The 26,744-nt window shown below is 42.6% G+C and overlaps 1 long non-coding RNA gene across 1 annotated transcript; it reads left to right on the forward strand.

The window, feature by feature from the left end:
• The first annotated feature begins 13,443 nt into the window (after positions 1-13,443).
• Positions 13,444-26,301, forward strand: LOC118889564. The gene is made up of 3 exons (XR_005018576.1): positions 13,444-13,528; positions 14,448-14,453; positions 26,290-26,301. It is a non-coding gene; the product is annotated as an uncharacterized LOC118889564 (long non-coding RNA).
• The last annotated feature ends 443 nt before the right edge of the window (positions 26,302-26,744 follow it).

The following is a 26,744-nucleotide window of genomic DNA, read 5'->3' on the forward strand; positions in this document are numbered from 1 at the left end:
AATATGTCACTATTGAAATGGCATCACGTGAAGCTGCCCATTCCACTGAAGTTCTGAAATCTTTCATCATGTAAATAATGTTCACATTTCTCTGTGTAAAATAAGCTAATGATATCCAAACTAATGACATCCAGTGTCTCTAAAATTTAGTTTCAATGTATTGATATAAACATTTCCAAATAAACGTATATACATGAAAAAAAAAAATGAGGCTTGGGTGCTTTAAGGAATGATACGCAAATTAACTTTTACACCTGTTAGGGAGTAAAAGAGACAGCACCACCCCTGCTCTAGGGAGCAGGTGAATGGAGGATGCAGAGAGCCCCTGACTGTGTTTTCTTTGCTTTCGGGGGACTATGGTATAATTTGAGCCCTGAGGAAAAAAACACAGGTCCAAATAATCAGAAATGGCTTTTCTCATTATTCTGCTGACCAGAAAGACTCTGCCTAAGGCTCTTTGGAAAGTAAAGATGGCAGGTAATGCCTTCTTCAGAAAGAAATATTTCTACATAAAAATCCTCATGAATGGGCTAGATGTGTGCCATCCCATAGAACTTTCTGCAGTGATGGAAATGTCCTGTATCCATGCTGTCCAGCAAGGTAGCCACTACATGCAGCTTATTTAACCCTTGAAACGTGGCTAGTCTGAATTGAGACGTGCTGTAAGGGTAAAATACACACTGGATTTCCAAGACTTAGAATTGAAAAAAAGAATGTAAAATACCACATTAAAATGTTTATATTGATTACAGGTGGAAATGACGATCTTTTGGATAGATTATTAAATATTATATACTATTATTAAAATTAATTTCACCTGTTTCTTTTTACTGTTTTAACGTGGCTACTAGAAAATTTTAAGTTTAAATTTAATATTTAAATTAATGCACACATTATATTTTTATTGGACACCACTGAGCTAGATCATGAAGTTCTGAGTCAGGTGCTATGGAAGAGAGAAGGGTATAGAGAATGAAAAAGGAGGGGCAAGGAAAAACAAAGCTAAATTGTGCACACCTCAGGAGACAGATTTTGTAATGCAACTTCCCCTTCCACACGGAGTGTTAGAATGTTGGGAAAATGCATCACGAGTTGCCTGTATGTGGCCTAGGAGGAGAGGGAGACACACCCAAATATTTAAAACCATGAGCAGTACGTCTGAGTGTCAAGCAGAACCTATATTCCCCTTAAACCTCCTTCCTTTGGTGGATGGGATTAGGACATGGTTTGAGAAGTTTCTACAGAATTCTGTGAGAAACTAGGCTCAAATTTTCAGTCCTGCTTCCAGTAGATGTGCCCTATTTCCAGCCCCAATCTGAGAAAGAACATTGTCGTGTTTGAGAATTTACGTCAGATCATCACCTACCTTGAAATCCAGAACATCTCTTTTAGATGGGGAACCATAAGGCGTAGACTAGGGTGTAAGCACCCTCAGTAAATCAGGAGGGCTGAGGCCATATAGGACTCAGATTTCATTATTTTAATCTCACGTCTTCCCTTTCTCAAGAAGATTTAAGAAACACAGCACAGTCATTCCAATACACTTGACGTCCAAGACCTATTTTTTGGTCTGTTTTTTAGAAGTAGGGGTGGCTTCTGAATCTGTCATCAAAGGATTGGAGGGCATTGGAGGGCAAATGCTGCAGCCAGCAGAAAAAAAGTTTAATTTCAACATATACAAAAAAGGAAAGATGGGGAAGGGAAATTTTTTTCCTACTGCATAGAAATCCAAACTTTCAAGCCTTCAGCCATAAAGGATGTGCACCTTAATGAGACAAAAGTCATGTTCTAATCAGGAAACTTTGATCAAGTAGAAGTTAAATAACTTCCCACCTGCAAAACCATGAAGAAGGAAGCACAACAGGAAGCCCTGAGCGGTAGCGAGGCTGGTACACAAATCCTGACTGTCTCTGCACGCGCCTTCTGGGACTTTAACATTCACCCAGAGAGTGGGAACTATAAAAATAGACGACATGTTTCTGAAGAAGTGAAAGACTTATTGCATAATGGTGGCAAACTCTGTCTGCTAGAACAGAACGACTCTGCATGCAAACAGAAAACTAAAAAATAGCTACCACTCTAGACAAATGTATTTTTGAAATATTCAGCCTCCAGAAAAATGTATGGCTGCATTAGCAGAGTGAAAGCCTCATCACCTGATATTGGGAAAATGGAGTCACCTTCCCTAGTCCACAAATCTGGCCCATAAATCTGGCTAATTCATGTTGACCCCTCCTGAACTGTAAGTCTCAGAGTTATTTCTCTCCTCTTTCCTTCCTTTTCTCTGTAAGACTTGTACATAAATAGAAAGGAAATAATTTGTGAACAGAAAATATCGATTTTGGCAGAAGCCCTGTAAGGCAGAGATCTACCGTTTCCTTCATTTTCATCGTGGGGAACGAGAGGAACGAGGGAAACATCCAGACGCAGACGCAACTGTCAGATTAAAGAGGCATCTCCTCTGGTGTCTCCTCTGCTCTCTGCCCTCCCCTTTTCCGTGTCCCCTCCAGAGTTTCATGCCGACTGCGTGAGTCTCTGCCCAACCCCTTCTTCCTCGATGACTACCCATCTGCTGATTCACCGACCCTTACAACAAATATTTATTAAGCAACTAATATGTGCAAAGCCTGGATTAGATGCTTAGAGAGGGGGCTTTGGGGAGGGAGAGAGAGATGCAAAGACAATTAAGATATAATAACTTTCTTAAAGGAATTTAAAATCCAGGGGAGATAAATATGAAGATTGTAATAAAATACCGAGTATATCAAGTGCTGTGATTGTGTGGCAGGAAACCTGAAAATGCCCTAGGATAGGGTTTGTCTCAGAGTGCCTGGAAGTCCCATGGGATGCAGGTGGAAGTCTAAATGCCCAATGAATTGAGAGGCCTTTTGGGAAAAAGTAAGGGGGAGAGAGATGAGAGGTGCATAAGATGGCTGCAAATTCAGTGCTTCCGGGTCAGAGTAATGAGACACGCTCAGTGCAATGGGGCTGTCAGCCGCATCCCTGAGTCTTACAGGGTGAGGCCCAAGTGGACAGAATCCTTCTATCAATTACATGCCCATGGGGGTATCTATGGCCCAAGGTTACATTGTGTCCTTGCTAATAGACCGACTTCATCTCCCTCTGGAGTTATTGTTGGAGCCTATACAGACATGACACTGACCCACTGTTCTAAGCAGCGGACAGTCCAGCCAGGAGCTGGACCAAAGAAGATGTGTAAGAGGACAATGTGCATCTGCCATTGTGATTGTCAGCAGCAACCTGGTGGCCTCAGAAGATAGTTCCTTTGAAAGGCTTCTCTTTGGCAGGCGTCAGCAATTGTGCCTATAGCATCACAGAGAGCAGAACAGGAAGGGAGAAAGGAGAAGGAGACCCTGGAGGGCAAGGCTAACTGCAGATGAACAAAACTCAGGTGCCCCATGGAGCCTGTGTTCTTTACAACCTGAATGTTTATTGGGCATCACCCATGTGCCGAGCATTGGATTAGACCCTAGGGCCACAAGGACCAACCAGTCAGACACTAGCCCCTGCCCCAAAGGGCTGATGGTCTGCTGGGGGCAAACAAATATTAACTCATACTTGCATAAATGATTATTTCATTGGGTAAGTGCTCTGAAGGAAAAGCATCGAATTGGGAAAGTATAAAGAAGCTAGGGGCAAGGTCATCTGAGGGGTTATAAACGCTTCCTTGAGGCAAGAAGTAGTTGGGCAAAGGGAGTTGGATGGAGAAGTTCCTACAATTGCAGGCAGGGACAGGACTGGAAAAAAGCTGTTGTGGCTGGTGTTATGGCTCTGTCATTATGCCAAGTCTGGGTGCCCTGGAAAAACAGGGTACAAAACCTATAAAAAGGGACTGTGGGGACCTATGGGCAATTGACTTACAAGAGCTGAGAAGCCTTCTTAAAAAAGGTGGCCTTTTATCTGAGCTTTGAAATATGAGTAGGGTTTTGACAGGTGGAGGATGGAGGCAAATGGCATTCCAGAAAAAGGAAAAAACAGTAAAAGCAAACACTAAACATGAAGGGAAGAGATGAGCAACTGTATATCTATACCTATATCATATATATATACACACACATCCCAATACCATGAGGTAGTTGTTATTTCTGTTTTGCAGATAGGAAATGCAAGGTCTAAAAGATACAAAGGTTGGAAAGACTTGCCCAAGGTCATCAGAGTCTTAGGTGATAGAGCCCACATTTAAACCCCAGTCTAAATCTACCCCATGTTGCCTTCCTGAAAGCTCATGGCACATAATAAGCCCTCACTAAGTGGCTATCATTATAGATACAAATGTGACAGCAAAAATGATCACGTGATGCGCCCAAGGGCAGTTGGATGAAGAGGGGGTAAAGGGAATTGGGATGGAATAGCAGGAGGAGTCAAGCTTTGAACATCTGTTAATGTACCCCATGTGCAGTAGGTATAAAATGATCAAACAGCAAAGTCTCAGCCAAATCCATTATCCCAGGATCCTGTAAGGCAGAACCTGCTGTTTCAGTGCCTCCTGGGGTTTGTCCAGAGTCAAGTACAAAAAACAACAAAAAAAATAGGAGCAGATTATAGAGATATATTAATGGTAGTTGATGAATCCTCCGTAGTTGAGGCAGAAAGCCTGCATTTTAAGGACAGAGGTCTGAGAAACTGCAGACAGAAGAGTTTGAACACTGTCACCAAACTGGTGCATTTCAGCAAGGGGGTGACAAATCTCATGGGGACATAGGTAGGTTTCCAGACGTGAACTGCAGACAATGATGAGCGGCAAGGAGCAATGACCATGTACATAGAGGGTGCTGGCTGAGGAGAGGTGGCAGTTAAAGCCATAGTCGCATTTTAGAACACCAGAGGTCATGTTAGTAATATGCTTTGTTTCAATGGAAGCTTGTCAGTATACTGTTCAGTAATTTCATTTAGAGATCAGCCACAGTATTTTCTTAGAAATTTCTCAAAAATCCCTTTTGATCGTCACTCTGATTTTATGAACTCTTTCAGATTTTTAAAGAAGGGATATCTAATCAACCAGTATGGTCTCAGTGCTCTTGTCCTGGTTAAAATGCTTTAGATATTTGCTTCTTAAGTGGGAGAGTTGGGGTGAGGTGAGGACAGGGCAGGGGATCTTCTTGTTTGGATAAGGCAGATAAACATATTTTACATCAAGGAATTTGATATTTATTCCATAGTAAATAGAGTCATCAAAAGCATTTGAGTTGGGGCTATGACAATCAGCTCTGTATTTTAGGAGGAAAATCCCAATAGCAGTGTGAAGGATGGATTAGGCCTTTCATTCACTTTTCTTTTTTTTTTCATATACTTTATTTTATCAAAACTTAACTGCTCCCCTTTAATCAGTACGAGGGTGATATGTATTACAATGAGTATGTTAGTGCCTTACTTCTATTAGCTAATAAAAGTTAACGTAATTGAACTTCAGTTGAACTGAATAGTTCCTAGAAATGTAATGACAACCCTTCTAAAAACTGGCTTTTTATTTAAACATTTTTATTAGAGTATGATTGCTTTACAATGATGTGTTAGTTTCTGCTTTATAATAAAGTGAATCAGTTATACATATATCCCCATGTCTCTTCCCTCTTGCGTCTCCCTCCCTCCCACCCTCCCTATCCCACCCTTCTAGCTGGTCACAAAGCACTGAGCTGATCTCCCTGTGCTAGGCGACTGCTTCCCACTAGCTATCTATTTTACATTTGGTAGTGTATATATGTCCATATATACCCTACCACTCTCTCACTTTGTCCCAGCATACCCTTCCCCTTCCCCATGTCCTCAAGTCCATTCTCTAGTAGGTCTGTGTCTTTATTCCTGTCTTGCCCCTAGGTTCTTCATGACCTTTTTTTTTTTTTAGATTCCATATATATGTGTTAGCATATGGTATTTGTTTTTCTCTTTCTGACTTACTTCCCTCTGTATGACAGACTCTAGGTCCATCCACTTCACTACAAATAACTCAATTTCGTTTCTTTTATGGCTGAGTAATATTCTACTGTATATATGTGCCACACCTTCTTTATCCATTCATCTGTCGATGGACACTTAGGTTGCTTCCATGTCCTGGCTGTTTTAAATAGAGCTGCAATGAACATTGTGGTACATGACTCTTTTTGAATTATGGTTTTCTCAGGGTATATGCCCAGTAGTGAGATTGCTGGGTCATATGGTAGTTCTATTTTTAGTTTTTTAAGGAACCTCCATACTGTTCTCCATAGTGGCTGTATCAATTTACATTCCCACCAACAGTGTATGAGGGTTCCCTTTTCTCCACACCCTCTCCAGCATTGAGACAAAAGACCTGTACGCAGAAAATTATAAGACACTGATGAAAGAAATTAAAGATGATATAAATAGATGGAGAGATAAACCATGTTCTTGAATTGGAAGAATCAACCATGTTCTTGGATTGGAAGAAATTAAAGACGATACAGATAGATGGAGAGATATACCATGTTCTTGGATTGGAAGAATCAACATTGTGAAAATGACTCTACTACTCAAAGCAATGTACAGATTCAATGCAATCCCTATCAAACTACCACTGGCATTTTTCACAGAACTAGAACAAAAAATTTCACAATTTGTATGGAAACACAAAAGACCCCGAATAGCCAAAGCAATCTTGAGAAAGAAAAACGGATCTGGAGGAATCAGACTCCCTGACTTCAGACTATACTACAAAGCTACAGTAATCAAGACAGTATAGTACTGGCACAAAAACAGAAATATAGATCAATGGAACAGGATAGAAAGCCCAGAGATAAATCCACGCACATATGGCCACCTTATCTTTGATAAAGGAGGCAAGAATATACAATGGAGAAAAGACAGCCTCTTCAATAAGTGGTGCTGGGAAAACTGGACAGCTACATGTAAAAGAATGAAATTAAAACCCTCCTTAACACCATACACAAAAATAAACTCAAAATGGATTAAAGACCTAAATGTAAGGCCAGACACTATAAAAAAATTAGAGGAAAACATAGGCAGAACACTCTATGACATAAATCACAGGAAGATCCTTTTTGACCCACCTCCTAGAGAAATGGAAATAAAAACAAAAATAAACAAATGGGACCTAATGAAACTTAAAAGCTTTTGCACAGCAAAGAAAATCATAAACAAGACGAAAAGACAACCCTCAGAATGGGAGAAAATATTTGCACATGAAGCAATTGACAAAGGATTAGTCTCCAAAATTTACAAGCAGCTCATGCAGCTCAATATCAAAAAAACGAACAACCCAATCCAAAAATGGGCAGAAGACCTAAATAGACTTTTCTCCAAAGAAGATATACAGATTGCCAAAAAACAGATGAAAGAATGCTCAACATCATTAATCATTAGAGAAATGCAAATCAAAACTACAATGCGATATCATCTCACACCAGTCAGAATGGCCATCATCAAAAAACTGGCTTTCTTATGAAGGGTATTTTAAGCTCTAGGAGAGGGGGCAGTAGAGCAAACATTTTGGAGAAAGAAAACATTTGATGCTAAAAGTACCACCAAGCATATCAGCCTTTGCCCTTGCCATCCAAGTTTTTTCCACTGCTACAGCTCACTCAGAAGTATATGCTGCAGTGTGGGATAATGCACTCATTTGAATATTTACATTTGAAAATAACAGAAATAGATTTTTTTCTAGAACTTTTTTTTCTGCAGTAAATTTCTGGAAAACACAGCTTTTGCTGTGTTTAAATCAAATTGTTATGACTGTGCTTGAACGTGGCTCTCAGCTCTTCCACATTACACAGTTTTCCTCATTTCCTGGGACTGTGGTTTACTGAGAATTGACATACTTTGGGCAAGAATCTGTATAACAGATCTGTCAGCAGAGGCTGAAAAATAGATTTCATTTCAGACTGCTCTGTGTTTAAATTGTTTGAATAAGTATTGGTTCTCTTATTTCTTACTTTCTGAAACCTGCTTACCACTTGCACCTTTTTCTTTTCCTTCTTTGGATATTCATTCATTCATTCATTCCCTCATTCATTCATTCATTTGTTCCCTTAACAAATATTGGTTGAGGTGTACTTCGTGCTGGGTACTGCTCTGGGGATAGAGATAAGAAAGGTCCAGTTCTCGTCATTGAGAACAGTGTGGTCTACTGGCGGGAGATGATGTGATGTAGGCTGGAAGGGGCTCCAGAAGTTCAGAGGAGCCATGTCTAACACAGATTGCAGAGTCGGGGAGCAATTCTCAGAGGACCTGGCGCTTGAGCCAGGTCTTCCGGATGAGTAGATGCTAATAACATCGGGAAGAAGAAGGAATTCTAGCCAGAGGCAAAGAGGTGTGTTTCCTTTTGTCACTTTCAAACTCTTATTCCCACATCCATTTTCTTTACCTTTTTAAAATTAATCATCCAAAGTGGATAAAGATGGAGAGGAAAACACTAGAAAGTAGCAAAAAAAAAATATTTTTGAAAATACTTTTATCCAATGTCAAAAATATGCAATTCTGTGTGTTCATAAAGAAGTAAGGGGGCCTCCCTAGTGGTGCAGTGGTTAAGAACCCGCCTGCCAATGCAGGGGACACGGGTTCGAGCCCTGGTCCGGGAAGATCCCACATGCCACGGAGCAACTAAGCCAGTGCGCCACAACTCCTGAGCCTGTGCTCTAGAGCCCGCAAGCCACAACTACTGAAGCCTGTGCGCCTAGAGCCCGGGCTCCACAACAAGAGAAGCCACCGCAATGAGAAGCCCACGCACAGCAAAGAAGAGTAGCCCCCGCTCACCACAACTAGAGAAAGCCTGTGCACAGCAACGAAGACCCAATGCATTCAAAAAAAACATAAAAATTAAAAAAAAAAAAGAAACACCAGCTAATGGGCATGGATAATTATTTTTAGATGCTTAAAAAAAAAAAGACTGTTGTGATGCTTTTCACCATCAGTCTATACTAAAAGATTCATAGCCCATATTGATTTTTCTTCCCCCAAAGACATCTCAGTTTTCAACAAGTCTTTCGGCCTGCCTCTTCCCATACACTCTTCTCCTTTCTTTCTCTGCTATCTCTAGCCTGTGGCTACCTTCCAAGGCAGTCCGTTTCCTAAACATGCATACTTTTAAAGAAATTTTAGCGATGATATCTGGTTTGAGATATTTTATTGCTCACTTGTTCTTTGAGGTTGTGTTGAGATGTTCAGGGAGAAACAGGTAACATTAGGTATCTCCGTATATGGATAGACTTGAACCTGCCCATTGATGATGAACTCACAGGGCCAAAGTTTCAGCTAGAATTAGGGAGAAAAGCGGGGGAATTAGGGGATCTTCTTAGAGTATCCACAGCAAAAGCACTAAGATACAAAGTTTGTCTTCCATACAGTCTCACTTCCTTATTTGGTGCCATTCTGTCTCTCTGGGTTGGGCATCCTTGTTCCCCAACCCTAAAGATCTATTTTAGGGAATTAATTTTGTTTCCTGACATGTCAGGTGGAAATCATTCCTGATAGGGTTGTAGTGAAACAAAGAAAGAAACAAACCATAATAACAATAAAAAAAAAAAACAATAGCCACCAAAAAAAAGTCTCCTAAAGGTGTTTACAATGTGATTCACTTATTCCCTTAACAAACGGTGGCTGGGAGCCTACGTGTGCCAGACACAGTGCTCATGAATGGAGATGAAACGATGAATATTCAGAATGCAGTATGTTAAATGCTAAGATAGATGTATGCACGAGGTGCTTGAAAGCTCAAAAAAAAATCAAGCATAGTGGGCCAAGCTCTGCATGCATGATTTCAGTGCCTTCTCACTACAATCTTGAGAGGTACATACTTTCATTACTCCCATCATGCAGATGAGGAAATGGAGGTTAGGAAGGATACATAATTTACTCAAGGTCGCACGGTGAGTACATGGTAGAACCTGGACTTGACTGACTCCAACCCCGTGCATCATGTTTTAGCCAGGCTGCTTCCCAGAAGAAGACACGCTCAGACTCAGTTTAGAAAGAAAAGGATTAAAAGCATCCCAGGCAAAGAGAACACGTTCAAGGGTTCAGAGGCAAGAGTCATGGCGTGTGCAAGGAATCCCATCTGGATCACTGTGGCTGAAAGTGATCTAGTTAAAAGAGCACTCGGCCAAGGGCAAACCTGGGGAATCCCAACATTTTAGGGGAAAGGGGGAAAAACCTGAGAAGGAATCTGAGAAGGAGCAAACCATAAGAAAGGAATGCCACTGAAGCCAAAGAACAAAAAACCGTCATGCAGGAAGGAGAGATGCAGAAGAATGAATGAAAATGAAGAATGAAAGCCCCAGGGAGTGAAGGGTGGGATTTCGGGCACCTGAATACCAGGGGATGGGAGAGATGATTTAGAGGCCCTTCCTTAAATACATAAATGAAAATATACTGCATAGGTGGTTACCTATCTCCTCCCATGTTGCCCACTGACGGCCTGCAGATGGGTGACCGATGGATGGAATCACAAAATTTTGGAGAACGACAATGAGATGATTTAATTTAATCATCTAGTTTTCCACAAGAGGAAATGGCGACTCAGAACTCTGCAGTGATTTTTTTTCCTGACATCGCATAGCTAATTAGGGATAGAGCTGTGATTAGAATTCAGATCATCTGACTCTCTATCTCAAAAGGAAATTTTTCAGACATGTATTCTTTGCAAAGGACGTGAATAGACAATCCACAAACGGCCAACAAACATGAAAAAATTTGTTCAGCTTCACTTGTAATCAAAGAATCCTCAACAGTACAGGGAAGCAGGCACACGCACATACTGCTGGTAGAAATCTAGATTGTAATAATTTTGGGGGGAAGCTATTCTGGCAATATGGAAGGGGCCATATAGTGTAGTGATTAAGAATATTGGTCTCAAAGTCAGACAGACTTGGGCCCAAACACCAGGTCTGCCACCCACTGTCATGTATTAACCATTTCCTGGGCACAGGCCTCAGTTTCTTCTGAAAAAAATGTGGATATTAATAGTACTTATCTCATGAATTTGTTGTGAGGATTAAATGAGAATATGTTGACAGCATACTCCCCAGCATATGGAGTCCAATAGAATGTATATTCGTGATCCTTATATACAAAGAGTTCTACAAATACATTCCTTGGACCAGCAATTTCATAGTTAGGCATTTATCTTACAAAAATAATCAGAACTGGGAACAAAGATTTATGTACATGGATATTCATCACAACATCATTTATAATAGTGAAAAATTGGAAACACAAATGTCCAACAATAGAGTGGGTAAATTAATGATGGTTCATGTGGTTGACGGAATATCACGAGGCCATTAAATATCAGGCTGCAAAAGAACACTTCATCATCGGAGAAAACATCCATACTAAGTGACAAAAGCAGGTTACACAACAATGTATAAGCATAACACCAATTGTGTAATAAACCATACACACATAAGTGCATTCTATACACGTAGAAAGTACTGGATGGCAATTCGGTGAGAAAGGAAGGATCCCCACCGCCATAAATCCATGCTGGTCATACAAGCGCCATGCCTGTGTGAGACGCCTGTCCCCCAAATTGAGGAAAACCTAGTTTTAGTGGATTGTGTTGTAAACTCTGTAACAAGACTAAGATGAAAGAAAAAATGAAAATAAGTTCCTTTTTCTGATACTATCAAAATGACATAAATATTTGAGTTTAACGAGCCATTCTCAACCTTCCAGATTTGAAAAGGCTTGGAAGGAAATTATATTTTACAGTTGTAAACTGATTTCAGCATGCTGGGATTTCCACATTTAACTTCTATTAATGCTTTTCAATGCCAGCATGAAAACATATACCTTAGACAATCTTCCTCAGTGGTATTTCTTACAGGGAGCTAATTAGACTAAATAAAATAAAGTAGTAAACAAAACAGGCAAACCCTCTCTGGACAAACACTGAAAAAGGATGTTGGAGTTGATTTGTTTACTACTTTCTTCTATCGATAAATCCTAGGAAACCTACAGAGGAATTATAGTACAAATGAGAAAAATAAAGAACCCAAAGGAATGAGTGATCTTTTTTCCTACACCTATGATTCCAAGTGGTTCACTGTAATAAACTTTGAAAAGACTATAGTATGTATCCTTAGCTGTAAAGCACTTATCTACTCCTTCTAGTTGCACATTATTTGTGGAAGGTTTGGAACATACACACCAAATAGGTTCTACAAATACAAAGACTCCATCATTATTGGTTTTGTGCTTTAATTTATAATGGAATTAAGTTATAAATGTGCTTCTAATAATGTACTCTTGGACAAGTCACGTAGCCCATCAAATCCTCCATAACCTCATTTGTAAATAGTTATAGGATTGAACAGAATTGTTTCTAAGATTCCCTCTAGCTCTGAAATTATACAGCAAGCTATTAACTTATAAATTAAAAATTTCTTCAATCTTTTAGGTCAGAGGTTGGCAAACTATAGCCCGTGGGTCCAATCTGGTAGGCTGCCTACTCTTTAAAATAAAGCTTTATGGGAACACAGCCACACCTGTTCATTTACACATTGTCTATGGTTGCTCTTGTGCTACAGTGGCAGAGGTGAGTAGTTGCAGCAGAGACCACAGAGCTCACAAAGCCTAAGATATTTACCACTGGCCCTTTACAGAAAGTTTGCCAATCCCTCTCTTGGGTTCAGTTTACAGATCTTATTATTCTTTATATAAAGTTAGTAAATCTTGACAATCACTTTTAAGGAGGCTTTTATAAATTCAGCTAAAATGCCATCAAACATTTTAAACTACAGGTATATACTTGATGTATTAGATTTCCTTTTAATGTAACTCAGGTGTCTATCTTAACAAACAACTTTCCAAGTGTTTGTATTATTCTCGTAAATCTAGTAAACCATGCTGAATCTTGTAAATATAACCATATATTTATATTATTTTTATACAACTTATAACCATTACTATAATCCTACAACTATTACGTTCCCTTGAATGTTTCAATACTTTGTATAAATGTGGAAAAGTTTCAGTTAGAAGTCAGGCGCCTAAATCAATTATAATTTCTATTTAAGATAACAAGACTGACCTATTTAACCAAGAGCTTAAATTCTCTTAAAAATTAACAGATATGAACAGATTCCTTCTTGAAATAAAATATAAATATTAAAGGTTGGATCCTCTTACATATTTCTATGCTTAATTCTAAATCATCTCAGAGTTAAAATATGGCAACTCATTAAGGAAATAATTATATTGTCATTATAAATAGTTTGCGGGCCTCCCTTCTCAATGATGGATATTGCAGTAATAGCAGTGGAGATAACGGACTGGACAGTTCTTGGCAACAGCGATGGGACTTGCTGAGCTCCATTTATGAGCCATGACAAGGGCACCATACATTACAGTAGGGGTGGTTACAACAGTCTATATTAGTTTGCTATGGCTGCCATAACCAAATACCACAAACTGGGTGACTTGGACAACAGAAATTAATTGTCTCTCAGTTTGGGAGGCTAGAAATCCAAAATCAAGGTGTCAGCAGGCAGGGTTGGCTCCTTCTGAGGGCTGTAACGAAAGGATCTGTTCCAGGACTGTCCTCTAGCGTCTGGTGGTTGCTGGAAATCTTTGTTATTCCTTGGCTTGTGGAAGCATAACCCTGATCTCTGCCTTCAGGTTCATATGACATTCTCCATGTGTGTATGTATGTCTTTGTGTTCAAATTTCTCCTCTTTTATAAGGACTTCAGTCATATTGCATTAGTGCCCACTCTAATGACCTCATCTTAAGTTAACCAACTATACCTGCAACAAGCCTATTTCCAAATAAGGTCACATTCTGAGGTAATGAGGGTTAGGACTTCAGCATATGAATTTTGTGGGGGACACAATTCAATCCATGGACATAGTCCACGTCCATAGGCTTGACAGCAGACACTGGAAGGCTAAAACTATCTTTCCTGAATTCTCTTGACATTGGCATGGTGGCTGTAACGTAGGTTCAGCACTTAGGTAAAATCTGGAAGACAAAAATGAGGCAGAGGTCCTGCTTCTGCTGTTTCTTCTGGAAAGCATGGGCATGGAGGCATTTTGTTTTTCTTTGAGAGTTTTCAGTGGACCACAGTGGTTTGGAGCTGGGTCTAGTGAAAGATTCTTGACTGTGGTCACTCCCTGAATATGGTAGCCTTCCAGACCATGGCCATAACAGATGAGTCTGAAGGAAGCAATCTACACGGTATTAAGGTGACTGATCCATTTACCAAGTAAGCTGTAGGGCAGTCAGTTTTGAGTGGGAGAGAGAGAGAGCAAGAGAAAGATCTCAAGCTGATCCAAAGCAAGCAGTTCTGCAATTTGGTTCTTACGATGCAGAGCATCTAATGGTGGGCAGAGCATCTATGACAGGTCAGAGTGCTCTCTGGAGCCTGTGATGAGCCCCAGTGGGAGGGTCACAGCATAGGATTTTGATATTTTGAAACTAAAGCCGCATCTTCTTTGCAAAGAACTATTAAGAAACAGCTCTCGGTTTGCTGAATGCTTGACAATGGAAAACCAAGTGATCCTGTGACCTGTCTTCCCATCATGAAGTGGGTGCTGCATGGATCCACTCACCCACAAAGCTGGCGGAAGTGGAAGTGGTCTATGGGATACTATGGTCTATGGGATACTATGGTCTATGGGATACTACGGTCTATGGGATACTATGGGAGCCTGTGCAGGTTCCGCTGGTCCAAGGAGCTCGAGCGGTTGGCTCTCACTCCCACAGCGCCTGCCCTTGTTGCTTGTCTCCCTTCCACACGTAAACCCTCATGAGGAGCTCCCTAAGAAAAGAATTTGTTTAAAGGTAAAGAGAGAAAAAACCTGAACCTGGCTCATGGATGCTTCTGGCTAACAGGCAAGCCTCACTGTTAAGGGCTTGTGCCAGCATACAGACTCAGAGGTGGGGAACAGCAATCTTCCCAGTGGTTAGAACTTCACATGATTCATCCGGTTGTTCAGTTTGTACGGAAAGAGAGAGATGATCAAAAGCATGGGTTTATTTAGGGACTTGGAAACAAAAAGAGGTGATTGGTGACATGGTGGTCTGGGGAATAGGGATGTGTAGAGCCCTCCTGGAATAAACCCAGAGTGTGATGCATCCCACAGGTTTGCTCGCCAAAGGGCTGCACTGCATTTGGGCGTGAATCCAAATGATAAGGCAGATAAGATGCCTTGTTCAGTGCCTGTGGGTCAGCGGCTTTCCTCAGCCACCCCAGACTGCCCAGAAAGCAGCCAAAAAGCAAGGCTGGGGTCACACCTGGGCTCGGTCATAGGGGCTTCTGTGTATCAAGGCGCATCCGGATACCTCGCACCGCTGAGGGCCACCTTACTAACAGCGGACTAACGCTGAGCCCCCGGTGCCACACCATACCGCCTGGCGGCAGCTTTCATACAACTGACCTCCTCCATCATGGAGGGGGCGACAATTTGTCCTCACTGGACTATTTCGGTTTGGATTCGCCTTCTCTGCCTGCCATGCTTCTGCCAGCAATGCCATTTATGGCCGCATCAAATGCATTATTCACTCTCACAATATTCCACACGACATTATTTCTGACCAAGAAACGAATGTTACTGCCAGAAAAAAGCAGGTGGCTGACCTTCATGGGACTCACTGACTTACCTATGTGCCCATCACTCAGAAGGCTGCCACGCAGAGAGGAACGGCCAGGGGACACAGCTGAGCCGCACCTCGCGAGGTGCTTCCCTTCTCGGTGTGACATACGCTCCAAAACAGGTGCTCTTAGGTGGTGTTGATGCACCCACAGGCGGGTTTCACAGATCTGGAAACCAAGGGGTGGAAAAGAGAACGGCCCCTCTCTTTACTAAACCTGGTGCTATGTAAGAGCTTTTATTCGCCTCACTGTGACTCGGAGTTCTCGTGCAATTGGAGGTTTGTGGGCTCCTCCAACGGGGAACGCACGCTTTCACTGGGCTGGAAGTTGAGGCTCCCACCTGGTCATCACTGGGCTCCTGACTATCAGGGAGAATGCAGGTCGCTGCTGCACAGCGAGGGCCAGTAGCTGCTCTGGAGCGCCTCCTAGGACTTCCACACCCAGGCGCAAAAGTTAGAGAAGACGTCCGCAACCCTAGAACTCAGACGCCTGGGAAAGGAAGGTTTAGATCATGCCACCGGGCAAGGAAGTCTGAGCAAACCTACGGGGAGCAGAGACTCCATGCAGCAGGTCGCAGAGGAAGGAGACTGTGGCTACCAGCTCTGGACCTGTGAACCACAGCAAAACTGAGGCTCGTAGTAGGGATCATGGTTTTTTCTTGCTCTTTATGTATCATTTACATACATTAACCGCTTTCATTTTTTTCCCCCTCCCCTTTGTCCCTAATGTTTTATAAAGGGTTTGGGGGGCGTGATTAACTTTACAGTTCAGCCCATAGGTTGTGGAACATCACGCCTGGATTGTGACTGGACTTAAGAGAAGATGAACATTCCCCACGTAGATACAGGGAAGTGCTGGTCTCCCTTTGTGGAGAGGGCAAGTGCATCTCCATGTTAGGGAGGACCTGTTGTTATTGCTATCATTTGTTTTTTGTTTCTTTGGGGGTTTGTTGTTGTTGTTGTTGTTGTTGTTGTTTTTGGCCGCACTGTGTGGCTTGTGGGATCTTAGTTCCCCAACCCGGGATTGAACCCAGGCCCCTGGCAGTGAGAGCCCAGAGTCCTAACCACTGGACCTCCAGGGAATTCCCGTTATTGCTATAATTTGGAAGCTTAAGTTTGGGAAGAGCAGTGGACAAGGTTCCAATCTCCTTTTCTTTTTTTTTTTTTAATTTAATTTTTATTTATTATCAGAGCAAATTAGATAAAAATGTTGTGCTTGTTCTAGGTGTACAGAATCCGGTTTATTATGTCTATGTATCTATCTATTCATCTTTGGATCCTTTCCCATGTAGGTTATTACAGAGTGTTGAGTAGACCTCTTTTGGTATTCCATAGGTATTTTGTGATTATATATTTCATATGTATTAGTACATGTCTGTTAACCCCCATATCCTAATTCATCCATTCCTTACACCTTTCCATTTGGTTAAACATAATTTTGTGTTCTTAATCCATGCGTGTCCTTCTCTTGGAAATAAGTCCTTGGGTATCAATTTTTAGGTAACACCTAGAAGTGATGTCATAGGATATCTCCAACCTCCTTTTCATATGCCTTCTCGACTGCAGAGGTGGTGGGAAGGCCACAGTTTTCAGACTTCCTTGAAGCAAAGTTCTGGATATAATTTAGGTTCTCACGGCACACTGGCACTATCCCAGGTTCACTTCTGGGTTGGGCTGTTTCTGCCAGCAGCATGCCCAAGAAGCCACTGAGGTCAACAAGGTTAACACTGGTGCCAATACTAGCCTGCTAGGTGTCTGGACTTTTCTCCTTGTACTCTCCCCTCTTTAGTCAAAATGTCTGTTTTATGTCCTGTCAGAATCCTGTCTATCTGTGGATAGTCTAATCTAATAAACTAATTTAGCCTAAGTTAATTGATGACAGTGGAAACAATGTTTTAATATAGATGATAATCATGATGAGCACAGCCACTGCTGACTAACATCATTCACTGAGTGTTGATTGCGTGCCAAGAGCTTTACAAGAATTATGTCGTTTAATCCTTTAAAATTGCCAAACTTAATGAACTAAGTGCTATTATCTCCATTTTACAGATGAGGAAACTGAGGCCTAGAGAGGTTAAAAAAAAACTTGATTAACATCACATAGCTGACATGTATACACTGATGTGTATAAAATTGATGACTAGTAAGAACCTGCTGTATAAAAAATAAATAAAATAAATTTTAAAAAACAAAACATCACATAGCTAGTAAGCGTTAGAACCAGGATTTGAATCCCAGTCTGAGTTCAGTGTAGTAGTCTCCTAACTACTACACTACATTGCCTCTTCAAATCCCACGGAATGATCTGAGAATATTAGGTGACCTTGCAGCTAGATGGGAACAAATATCTTGAGATTTCAAGATGGGGGAATCTCTAGAAACAGATACATTTATATTTTCCCGAGATTGGGAGATCTAAACTTAAGACATTAAGAACTAATGTCTTAACTAATTAAGCACTAAACAAGAACACTTTGTGGTGGGCTTCCCTGATGGCGCAGTGGTTGAGAATCTGCCTGCCAATGCAGGGGACACGGGTTCGAGCCCTGGTCTGGGAAGATCCCACATGCCACGGAGCAAACTGGGCCCGTGAGCCACAATTACTGAGCCTGCGCGTCTGGAGCCTGTGCTCCGCAGCAAGAGAGGCCGCGATGGTGAGAGGCCCGCGCACCGCGATGAAGAGTGGTCCCCATTGCCGCAGCTGGAGAAAGCCCTCGCACAGAAACGAAGACTCAACACAGTCATAAATAAATAAATAAAGAACGTGAATTTCTTTAAAAAAAAAAAAGCAAACTGGGCTATTCATTTCAGAAAAAAAAAAAAAAAAAAGAACACTTTGTGGTAACACAGTCATTTCTGTAGTAACAAGTAAGCATTTTGGTTTATTTCATCATATAATGAAAGTGGGAAACATGAATATTTAAAGAAGGAAAAAGGTACACAGGTAAATGAGCACCAACAGAGAAATCTGGAAAAGTAGAGAAAGGTTAGTTTATTCTTATGATAAAATAAAGAGGCTGTATTATGATAAGCCTCTAAAGGATTAAAGTAGTATAGATAAAGCAGTAAATCAAGTTTAGCGCAGGATTAAATAAGAGGCTGGTAGCCAGTAATAAGATGCTCAAAGCTTAAGGTCACTGATTATTTGGAAAAGAGGAAAGGTGAGCATGCAAAATGGATCCTGTGTTTGATAAATATTAGGTTCCTAAGAAACAATAACCATAAATGATAAGGTAGAAACCTTGTAATAATGGAAACTAACTGCAATGGCTATGTGGAGATCATTTTCACATTAGGAAATTATGCAGAAAATCTAGTAAGGTTCTCGACTTTCATGTATTCCTAATAAAGTAGGGCACGCAGTAACTCTCTAAAACGGTCATTGAATTCTAAGGAGTGAAGTTTGGGCTAACTCATGGGTATAACCAAACCTCTACCTACCTAGAGAGAACAACCAACCAGTTAAAGAGCTGATCTGGTCACTTCCATCTGCCATGCCAGGCACGTGCGGATCCTTACCAATATCTTGCAATCAAGCTGGTCTAAGCTCATACTGATGAATAACTTCTGTGAAAAGAACTTCAGGGTAATGAATGAAGAATCAGATACTAGGAAAATTACCAAAGAAAAATTAATCTTTGCAAATGCTAATATTTTATTATAAAATATATTGTTTCTACCATTCTAACATTTAAACCTCCGAATCTGAAGCACACTCGGCAATTTGCCTTACGCACAAAAAAGTTACTACTAGTTTTGTACATTCTTTTTTTTCCCTCCAATTAGTGCTAAACATAAAACTATTATTTTCAGATCCTTGATTTAGCTTTCCGAATGCAAAATAAAGGTTCTGTTTTGATACTGGGGGGAAAAGATACAAACACACATATTCATATATAAATATAAATAATATGATCATTTGCCCAATTACAATTACATTTTCAAACAAAAAAGTATGTGAAAGAGGCTTTCTGAGAGATTAAATATTCTGGCAAAATGAAGAATAAAGAAGTTCCAAGTGAATGATCCTTTAGAGTGGGAAAAGGTTAGCTGTGAACATGCTTGTGAAATACGCTGAGGAGGATTCTCATTCTGAGATTATGGTCGTTCTTGCCTCCAGCTTCAAGTGTTGCTCAATCAGCAAGGTGCTCAATTCACAGTGATTGCTGCGCATTTGCTTGTTGATCAAGAAAATGCATAATCTCAGCCTAGACACATTTACCATAGAAATGAATATAAGAAATAGGATTTTGATTTAAATTTTCCAGTTGCAGCAGATCGAAAAAAATAAATGCAGGAGAAGATTCCATTTGAAAAGCTCTGATTCCAATAAATCCAAAGAGAACGCATCTCTATGTACCTAATGCAGTCTTCGCATTACATAGCAAGCTTTTCTCGCTCAGATCCCTTGTCCATTTGATTAAACTCACGAACACGTGACTGACTCCGCCTCTGTTAAAAATACTCTCAAGCCAGAGAATGAGTGAGAATCGTGTGGCTTTGTCTTTGTGAGTGGGTCCTTTAACGGAGCATTCATAACACAGAATACTAGCTAGGGGCGTATACGTTTAAATTTAACACCCCACAATTGAATTCTCCAAACGCAGCTCACTGCAGAGAGGGATTTAGAAGAATGCAAATTCAAGTCCAGAATCCAGACTACACTTCCAGGCATGGGCATTTTCAGTTTAAAATGGCCCTCGTGAAACATGATACTTATTTGCAGGGTTGTTTTTAAAAGGCTGATTTGGAAGCCGCTCTGTTTTCTGCATATTCTCTTCCCAAGATTAAAGATCCTTCAGGTGAAACACTTGAGAGAAAAGCACGGGACGCTAGGCCGTGTGTGTACGTGTCTCTTGCGTAGCTGGGGAAAAAAGGTGCGATGAGATTCCAAAACCACAACAGTTCATTCAGCCTAGATCTAGCCCGGACGACCAACTCCGTCCCCACGAGACAGAAAGTCTCCAGGCCGTTAGCTGGCTCAGGTTGCGGGGGAGCGAGTCGGGACCAACGACCTTGCGCCCCGGCCACGGTTGCAGACAGCTCGGGTCCCCCTGGGCTCCGGGCGAGCGCCTAGTCCCCTCTAGGCCGGAGCTGGAGCCGCGGAGGTGGATGGGCGCCTCCCGGCCGCCCACGCGGGGCCCGGAACCCTGGTTTCCCTCCGGCGCCGACGGCGTCGGGCGCGGCAGACGCGCTACCATGGCAACGGCGGCCCGCCCCCCACCCCTGCTTCCCGGCGCCGCCGCGCCAGGCCGGGCGGGATGGGGCGGGGCGGTGTTGCTAGGAAACCGCCGGCGGGCGTCAGCCTCCGCGGCGTGGGCTCTCGGCTTCCACCCTTCACCTACTTCAACCTCGCCGAGAGGGCTGTAGGGGAGGGTCGGAGAGGCGGTCGAGGAGCCACGTGGTGGCCGAGGGTGTCAGGGCCTTTCTCCTTTGAGGCCTGGCCTTCCGGCCGGCACGACATCCTCTTTCCCTTTGCCTTGCAAGTAGGGTGTCCTGTGCCCTGGGAGGAAAAGTGAATGAAAACACTTGGGCGTTGCCTCTGCCGGGGCTGGCTCTATAAGGATAGTGATGTCCTCGGACTCCACTGAAGACGCTGTATCCGCCGTTCTTCCCCTTCCGAAAGGAACCATTTCTTGAGCTTTACTAGGTCAAGGAGCAACGCTAAGTATTTTGCCTACATTAATTCACTTTCAGTTCTGAGAAGTAGGAGCTAGTTAACTTCATTAGAACATGAACAAAATGTGGCCAAGGTCACAGAGCTGGTTGGGGTGGAGCCAGGATTTGAGGTCCGGTCTTGCTTAACTTCAAGGTCCCTGCTTTTTTATAATGCTTAAGTGTTCTCCCTCAGCTGCCTCTTGGCTAGCACTTTATCCTTTGCTATCCAAACACCACACCAATTGGGACACACTGTCTGGAAATGGTCTGACAGGGAGATTAAAAACTGAAATCGGGGTTGTCCAAAAAACCTGGGACATGTGTTTTACATCGATGTATCACTGATAATTTACAGATGTCCCCGTCTGTAATATACTAATGCAATCGCCACTTAGCATCCTCAGATTCTTACTAAGGGAAGAGAGTCTAAACCAAAGAATTTGCCAAAACCCAGATCAACTCCTGGTAGGTATCCCATGCCGGGCTACATACGGTGGGAGATTAAAAGATTTTTTTTTTTTTCCTAATTAGTGTCTGTCCACAAAGAGTTTGTGTGCTACTAGGGAACTGTCTTGTCAAGGATTTCTTTGAAAGTAATTTATTAAGGACATGCTTCCAGGAGAAACTAGTAAGGGAAACAGAATAGGGCAGGAGAAGAAGACAAGCAAGGCAGCAATTTAAGGTCAAGTTCCAGCCTCAGCTTGATCCAAAGGCAGCTCTGGAACACAAATTACACAGTGAGTTGATCCCACCTTGAGGCAAGGGAGCTGGATTTTTATACCCCTGCACTAATCAGTCACTGGCTCCAGGCCTTCCTGGAGAGGGTGGGGGACATAACACCCAGCACTTCTGATTCCAGAGTGAGCCTGGGTGAAGTGGCTCTGGTAGATTAAGGTAGTTCTCTGAAGGTTGGAGGTGTGAGCCATTAGGAGGGAAGCACCCAGTAGCTGGGGGATGTGTACAGTGAACCAGTCAAGGGTCTCTGAAGGGATCTGGCAGAGCACCAGAAGCATCCACTACAGTCCACCCCTTGCAACACTCAGATTCACATGTTCTCACATTAAGTCTCCATCTTGTCATAGCTTATTCAAGATTCTAATTGGTCACAAATCTAGTGGGACAAACCACAGCCCTGGCTGCTGCAACTGGTCCCAAGATTATAACTAACATCCATCATCTCTCTTCTCTACCATTCATTCTAGACTCCTCTCATCCTCAACTAGCCCTTCTACCGATCTAGGGGTTTGCCTGGTGGAGTGACCCAAATCTTCATCCTTGAGGGATACGAGCTCCTTGCTACCAGGTCTTTATCAGGCAGTGGTTGCCCTGACTGCCTATTTTCAGTTAAAACTCGGCAAGAGAGACTCCAGTGAATCAGCTGAGTGCCAAACACATTCCTCCCCCCTTATGTAACAGCAGCCCTGCATTCTTATGATGATTGGGGTCATTTACCTCTGCCAGTATGATCATAGCTTTCTTTGCTCACATGGAGTCCAAAACAATAGGACTACAGCAGTAGCTTTAGGTTTAGTGTGAAGTATTCTCCCTCTGGGAACTAGAACCTCTAGACCCAATGCCCTAGAGTTGTGAGGACAGGAAGGATGGATTCCCCAAGCAGGTCACTGAGAGCGGCAGTGAGCCAGGCTACTCCTCTTTCCACCCCTGGGTTCCCAGACCCATGTATTCAACTCACTGGAGACAACACAACATAATGGCTTTTGGTTTAAGGCACACGCTGCATCCTGAAGGATGGTGCCCCAACCTCACAGGGTATCATTTCTAAGTTAGTGCCTTCCTCTGCCTTCAGAAGGTGGTTACAATATATTCTGCTAGAATGGTGTGGTATGTTGTGGCATCCCTGGATCCCCTAGTCATTTGCCCATTACCATACCCCTTTGGGACAAAAAAATGTTTTGTGAGATTCTGTGTCCATAAATCAGACCTTCTGAGACCTCAAGTAGTGGATCTTATCAAAGCACTGCAGTCAGGAAAGGCAAATTCATACAATGAATTCGTATCAATCAGTCAGAACAAAATGCTGCCATTGCTAGGGTAAAAGGGGTCCTGCATAATTAACTTACCATCAAGGCTCTGGTTGGTCTCTTCCAGGAATGGACCTATAGTGGGGACTCAAACCTCTGACAGGTCAGACATTCAGCAGTGGCAACAGCTAGATCAGCTGTAGTGAGAAGGAGCCCCAGGCTTCTGGACTCATGTGCAGCCTCCATTTTTGTTACTGTAGCAACAGTAACAAAAATGAGCCTTTACCCGCGCACCGCGATGAAGAGGGGCCCCCACTTGCCGCAACTAGAGAAAGCCCTCGCACAGAAACGAAAACCCAACACAGCCATGAATAAATAAATTAATTAATTAATTAATTAATTTTTTAAAAAATGAGCCTTTAGGACAAGAGCCTTTAGGACAAGAACTGAGGTAGCTAACAACAAATGCTGGCTGACATCTATTGATGAGTTATCCTGCCCACCAGTTTGCTTAATGCCTCTTCTGCAGTCAGTGCTCCCTGGTGGGCATCAGTGTACAATACAAAGGTCTTCACTCCCATAGGTCCTCTTTCCCCAAACCTCCTTGCCCCCCATCTTCCAGTTGTGTGCCTTCAAGTCCCGTGACCAGCCTGTGGAGCCAGTGTCCATTGCCCATCAGTCTATCTGTATCTTTACCTTGGGCCACATCTCTCTCCACACACATTGGATCACCAGGTGCAATGCCCAAAGCTCTGCCTATTACAACGATTTATCTTCATTGGTCTCTTCAGGGCCACCTCTGGCTGGGGCTATAGTGCAGCTGTCCATTTTCAGTTTGTGCCAGTATACTGAGTCAACGCATCTGTGAACCAAACTTGGGATCTTTCCTCTATCAGCTGGTCATGGGGGATACCCCATGAGGCCATAGGTGTGAGCTGATGAAGATGTCTTGGTTGGTGGATAACATAGAGTCTGGGTCCCTACTTTGTGCAATTTACTCATGTGTTCTGGACCTGCTCAAGCCCAATTCCACCCAATTACATAGTCCTTGTAGTTGTTATTTCCTCTATTTCTCAAAAGCTAGAGACGTTGCACAAGCCAGTGCAGCTCCTTTCAGCTGTATGCCATCACAGCTCACCAAGAGTGAAAAAGTCTTAGTAACTTTAATGATACAAAGATATAGGATGCCACAACTAATGCTTGGTACATAAAAAATATTCTGCTTTCCTCTTTTTTTTAAGATAAAGGTGCTTTTGTCCATTTTTTTAAAAAAAGGTTTATTTATTATTTATTTTATTTATTTTTGGCTGTGTCGGGTCTTAGTTGTGGCAGGCGGGCTTCTCTCTAGTTGTGGCGTGCGGGTTTTCTCTTCTCTAGTTGTGGCACGCAGGCTCCAGGGCGTGTGGGCTCTGTAGTTGTGGCGTGCAGGCTCTCTCCTTGAGGTGCGCGAGCTCAGTAGTTGTGGTGCGCGGGCTTAGTTGCCCTGTGGCATGTGGGATCTTAGTTTCTTAGTCCCCTGACCAGGGATCTAACACACATCCCCTGCATTGTAAGGCGGATTCCTTACCACTGGACCACTAGGGAAGTCCCTATTCTGCTTTCTTGATGCTTCATCATAAACTACTACTTAGAGGTTTGTTTGTATCAATACGTATGTCCTTAAATGTAAGTAAAATGAGATAAATTATTATATGCAATTTTCTTTTGTATAAAATAAAGATATGCTGATTTTCTAACAAACACAGAAAAAAAAAATACAGAATGCCACCTACCACCAGAGATGGGAATCTCCATTTTCATCTTGCTGGTGAATGAGCTGTATCCAGAATCCCTTTCTTAAAGTCAGCTTCCTGGGACTACTTATGGCACCATCTGTTTTAGGCAGGTTCCCCAGATGCAGACCCTGAGGAAAGGGTTTGTGTGTAAATAATTTATTAAGCAAGTTGCCCCAAGAGAAATTAGAAAGGGAGTAGGAAAAGCAGAATAGGGAACAAAAATTAGCCAGGCAAGGTTGTGATTTCAAGTAAAGTTCCAGACTCAACTTGAACCCCTGAGGAGCTTTTGAGAATAAACTGCCCAGCAGAGTTTATCCTGCCTGAAAGTAAGGGAGCTAGGTTTTAATACTTCTGCACCAGTCAGTCATTAGCTACAGGCCAAAATGGGGATTTGTAATTTCCCAGGCTGTTTTGGTTCTGGAAGCATCTGAATGAAGTGGTTCCAGGGGATCCAGGGTAGTGCTCTGAAGAAAGTTATAGATATGAACTCTTTGGAGCAGAGCCTGTAGAAACTGGGGGGTGGGCGCACTGAACCAATAATGGGAACTTACAGGGATTTAGACAGATAGCCACAATTGCTAAAGGAGCTAAGATTCACGTATGGAAAACTGACATAGAGCTTCTGGTTGCTGACAAGATGGTAAACTAAGTTGAGCTTCTGCCTTCTCCCAGAATCTAACTCTGAAGAAACTGGTAGGGAGACATAGAGAGGTTGGGTCCCCATGCGTGTTGATGGGGGGCACAGTGCATGGATGTTCAGAGCATCAGAGAGATGGGTGCTATGGAGACTTTCGCTTCCCTCGCTGCCCTGAGCAGATTATTGCCTTCTGTGATTAGGCTACGTAAGATTATGACTTCCATCTTGCTAGTACACTCTCTCTACTGCATGTTTGGGTTGCATGTCTTGATAAAGCAAGCTGCCATGTTGGAGAGGCCCACGTGGCAAGGAAGTGGTGGAGGCCTCCAACGTGCTGGCCAACAGCCAGCAAAGTGATCTGAGGCCCTCAGTACAATAGTCTGAGGCCCTCAGTACAATAGCCCTCAAGGAACTGAATTCTACCAGCATAAGCTTAGGATTCTTTCTGGGTTGAGCCTTCAGATGAGAACACAGCCCTGGCCAATACCTTGACAGCAGTCTGTGAGAGACCCTGGAAATAGTATCAGGCTAAACCAATCCCAGATCCCTAACCCATAAGAGCTGTGAGATAAGATGCATATGTTATTTCAAGCCACTAAGTCTGTGGCAACTGGTTATGCAGCAATAGATAACAAATGCTAGCATTCTGCAGCTGGCCTGTAGGCTTGAGCATATCCTCCTTACAGATGGTTATCTGTGTACAGATTATATCTACCTGCTAGAATGCAGTGCCCACCTCTGGGTCTCCCTGCAGCAGCTAGGGTATTGCCCTGCACATAGCAGTCACACAGATAATGATTTCTAGGCAGGAAGTCCAGGCATTTATGATAATAACAAAAATGGATTGAGTCCTTACTATGTGCCAGGCCTTGTTGTAGACACTTTACAAATCTTAATTTATTTAATCCTCATTGATGGTCAGATTAGGTAGGCTCTTTTAGGATTTCCATTTTGGAGCAGAAAAATGAGGCTTGCAGAGGACAAATAACTTACCCAGGTCTGACGCTTGTGAGTGGCAGAGCTGGGATTCAAGCCCTAGGTAGGCTGGCTCCAGAGCCTGTGCTGCTCTCAGAACTGGGAAGAGATGGGGATCAGTGCCACACAAAC

The sequence above is a fragment of the Balaenoptera musculus genome, chromosome 2 (genome assembly GCF_009873245.2).
Source record: "Balaenoptera musculus isolate JJ_BM4_2016_0621 chromosome 2, mBalMus1.pri.v3, whole genome shotgun sequence".
Taxonomy (NCBI): domain Eukaryota; kingdom Metazoa; phylum Chordata; class Mammalia; order Artiodactyla; family Balaenopteridae; genus Balaenoptera; species Balaenoptera musculus.